This window comes from Zalophus californianus, chromosome 3 (genome assembly GCF_009762305.2).
Source record: "Zalophus californianus isolate mZalCal1 chromosome 3, mZalCal1.pri.v2, whole genome shotgun sequence".
NCBI lineage: Eukaryota > Metazoa > Chordata > Mammalia > Carnivora > Otariidae > Zalophus > Zalophus californianus.
The window spans coordinates 4,550,179-4,554,555 of NC_045597.1; the positions used below are offsets into that span (position 1 = coordinate 4,550,179).

General features: G+C 44.6%; 1 pseudogene; it reads left to right on the forward strand.

Moving 5' to 3' along the window:
- The first annotated feature begins 1,441 nt into the window (after positions 1–1,441).
- On the forward strand, positions 1,442–2,426 carry LOC113920706 (annotated as a pseudogene).
- The last annotated feature ends 1,951 nt before the right edge of the window (positions 2,427–4,377 follow it).

A 4,377-nucleotide genomic window follows, 5' to 3' on the forward strand; every position in this document is an offset into this window, starting at 1 on the left:
CAGGTCATGATCTGCACATTCTTAATTTAATGCTCTAGCTCTGGCTTCTTGGCACATCATCGCCCAGCTGAAGCAATCAGCTCACTGAGATCCTTGTTCTATCTGCACTTTAATTAGATTCTTCTCCTGCTTCCTCCCACCCCATGAGCCTACACAAGCAAATCCCAGACCTCACATCGTGTATTCTTATCACTTACTTCAATCAATTCATTATTAAATTTATTATGCATCTCACAAGGAATCGTTTTTTAAGCAACCACAATTTCTAAGAAATGAGCAGTAATTTCCTAATAGTATCAAATATTTATTAATGTTCAGATTCAGAGAAGTCATGATGAGTCATGAGAATCAAAAACTCTCCTTTAGCTATATTAAGTTTTAGATGCTTATTGGGGACAAGTAAGGAGTCTGGGGCGCACCATGGTGGGAGATGTGAATTTTGGAATCAACAACATATAAACAGTATTTGAAATGACAATTTTGAAGGAGATTCCAAAGAGAGTGAGTGTTCGGGAACTAGGCCTGGAGGCATGCTAACCCTTAGGGGATGGAAAGAGAAAAGAAAAAGTAAATTTTCAGATAAAAATGTGAGGCCCTGAAAAGGTAAGTGATTTGGCCAAGGCCCACATAGCAATTTTCTTCAAGGCCAGAACTTGAAGCTGGAGCTTTTTATTCTTTTTTGAGTCATTTTATGATAGAAGTTAAGGGACATATATTTCACTTTTCAAGTATCTGTTGACTTTGAAGTCAGTTATTCCATATACTGATCTGTTTCCATATTGTTATTAATTTATTATTGCATACGTTGTCACAGGCAAGAAAACTTGTTGCATCACAGAGAAAGCATTTCTTGTCTAGAGGCTTTGCTCGCAAAAGGATCAATTTCTGAGTGGGAAATATGGTAACATTGTGAAGCTATCATTGCCTGAGACTGTGAGCCTCCAGACAGGGAGGAGTGATTTCTCAATGATGCTTCAGTGAAAGGAGATCATGAAGCCTGCTGAACCTCTTGAGAAATCATAGTAACATCTCCACAATACCCCAAACTTAGGACTGACCTAGAAAATCATCAAGTGCCCTCCTTCTGGTCTTCTCCCTTGGAAAAATGACACTATTAATGCTTATACCAGCCCCGCTGTGTCAGCTGAGCGCACTTTCCTCTGCTCTGGACCTAGTGTCAGCCCGGCTCCTTGGGGTCCCCCTGCTCCCGCGACCATGGGCACGAGAACCTCCCAGGACGACTGTGCTCACTACCCACACTGCCACGAGAACCTAACCAATTTAAAGCAAGATTTTGTTCACAAGTAGAAGCTCATTATTTATAACTTAAACTTTAAGGGCAAGAGGGCCTCAAAACAATACAATGTCAGCTCTCTGCTCCTCCCCATTCAACAGACAGCCGCATCGTCTGGTGCAGGCCCAGCCGTGTCCCTAAGACATGATGGTGAAGGTCAGAGTACATGGATCTGGCAGTATTGGGCACCTGGTCACCAGGGCTGCTTGTAACTCTGGCAAGGTGGATATTGTCGCCATCAACGACCCTTTCGTTGACCTCAACTACATGGTCTACATTTTCCAGCATGAGTCCATCCACAGCAAATTCCATGGCACAGTCAAGGCTGAGAATGGGAAGCTTGTTGTCAATGGAAAGCCTAGCTCCATCTTCCAGGAGCGGGGTCCCACCAACATCAAATGGACTGATGCTGATGCTGAGTATTCTGTGGAGTCTGCTGCAGCCTTCACCACCATGGAGAAGGCTGGGGCTCACTTGAAGGGTGGGGCCAAGAGGGTCATCATCTCTGCTCCTTCTGCTGATGCCCCTATGTTTATAATGGGCATGAACCATGAGAAGTATGACAACTCCCTCAAGATTGTCAGCAATGCCTCCTGCCCCTCTGGCCAAGGTCATCCACAACAACTCTGGCATCGTGGAGGGACTCATGACCATAGTCCATGTCATCACTGCCACCCAGAAGACCGTGGATGACACCTCTGGGGAAGCTGTGGTGTGACAGCCGAGGGGCTGCCCAAAGCACCATCCCCCCACTTCTACTGGCACTAAGGCCGTAGGCAAGGTCACCTCTAAGCTGAATGGGAAGCTCACTGGCATGGCCTCCCATGTCTTCATCCCCAGTGTGTCAGTCATGGATCTGACATGTCACTTGGAAAAAGCTGCCAAATATGATGACATCAAGAAGGTGGTGAAGCAGACCTTGGAAGGCCCCCTCAAAGGCATCCTGGGCTACACTGAGAACCGGGTTGTCTCCTGCAAATTCAACAGTGACACCCACTCTTCCACCTTCAGTGTTGGGGCTGACATTACTCTCAATGACCACTTTGTCGAGCTCATCTCCTGGCATGACAATGAGTTTGGCTACAGCAACTTGGTGATGGACCTCATGGTCCACATGGCCTCTAAGAAGTAGGAGCCCCATGGACCACCAGCTCCAGTAAGGGCAAGAGGAAGAGAGATGCCCTCAACTGCTGGGGAGTCCTTGCCCCAACTCATACCCCAACACACTGAGAACCTCCCGGCCTCCACAATTTCCATCTCAGACCAACTGAAGAAGGGGAGGGGCTTGCAGAGCCCTACCTCGTCATGTATCAATGAAATATACTGTACCCAGTGAAAAAAAGGAAAAAAAAAAGAACAATACAATGTCAGGTATGCTAGCATGGAGACACTTGGTTCTCACAGTTTCTTTATTAACTTAAATTTTCAAGTTGTGTCATCTCTTGGATTACATCTTTTGAAGCAAGAAACTTTGGTTTGAACTTATGGTTCTGTTTGGATTTGTAGCCATAATGTCAAAAGACAGAAGACTGGCCACCATGACCTTTATGTGGGCCCTTTTGTCTGGGGAACGGGAAGCTAATGGATATGGAGAAAGACTACAAGGAAATGACAACTTTCCTTATTATCAAATCTTATTCCAATAAAGTCACTGAAAGTATTAATTACTCAGGAATTATGAACCTGGAAATTAGCTATGATATTGTGGTTGGTAGGAATGTTGATTATTAGCATGAACAAGTTAGACAAAGAAATGAAGTTATTTGGTGTTTTAGCAGGTGTTTTTCTGAAAATGTGTACCAAGAAGTGGAAGTAAGGTCAGGGATATGGTGTCGGACAGAACAAATCAGTCAAATTTATTGGAAGAAATCACCCCATTTGGCATGTATATAACACCTTTCTTCTGACGATTTGAAATCAGTTGGCTAGCAATATTAGATCTTGTCTTCAGTGAAGTTAAAATATTAATTTATAAAAAGGAGAAAAAGCCTAATCCCATCTGAACAGGTTTCAGACATGCAGCAGTGAGGATGAACATAGTCTAGGGATGTTGGCACCACACATACCTAGACAACTACTGGCCAGCCTTTGAATAGGATATTGAAACTTGTGAGCCCCAGTTTCCTCGTCTGCAATATTGCTCTTGCAAGTACTGTTGCTGTCAGATTTAAAATGGAAATGTATGCAAATGCATATATACCTCACACAAGTATCTGACCTCCTGAAGGTGATCCAGTTATTGAAATTGTAAGTGTGGCCACATTTTGCACTCATTTGTCAGCTATGCCTCCTGAATGCTCAGAATAACTGCCCACCCAGAAGTGCAGCACCTGCCCATCCCACCATTCCTCGGCATTCAGGTCATGCTTCTTCACGATGAGCTGAGTCACCTGAGAACGAACATAGGTCTGCGCTTCCCTGAGTGGCCAAAGACAAGGAAAGCAAAATGCATTTGCATGGTAGGATTGGGGAGTCAGGCTCTCACTTCATGGTCTAGAAATAGACTGCAAAGGGCCATAAACACACGATCATTGTGGATTCACAGCAGACCACCAACAGGGCATTAGGAGTACAAGTCCACTTCTTTTAGTATAGGGCTGTGAAGGATAAGAAGCACACACTTGATTCAGACAAAATTGGAACGTGAGAGGGACAAGCCTGCTTCCGACCAACCTGTGTCTTCTCTATTGCAATCCACCACCAGTGCACATGGGCACAGGTGCCCCTCCCATGCCTCAGGTAGAAGTTCTGGGGCTTCCTGATGGGACAAGGAAAGGTCTTTCCTTGTGGGGGCCTATCTGGAGAGCTGGAGATCGAAGAAATAAGAAATACACACAACCATTTCAAGGTATGTCATCCTTCCAACTTCCTGATCCCAGGACATTGTAGATTCTCCTCTTACACACTGGGATTAGTCAAGTTTCTCCAGAATATATATATTTCTTTATTATAAAGAATCTATATATGATTATGGAGGCTGAGAAGTTCTAAGCTCTGAAGTAAGCAAAATGGAGACCCAGGAGAACCAACGGTGTCAGTTCCAGTCCAAGCCTGAGTCCAAAGGCAGTTGAAGACCAATGGCC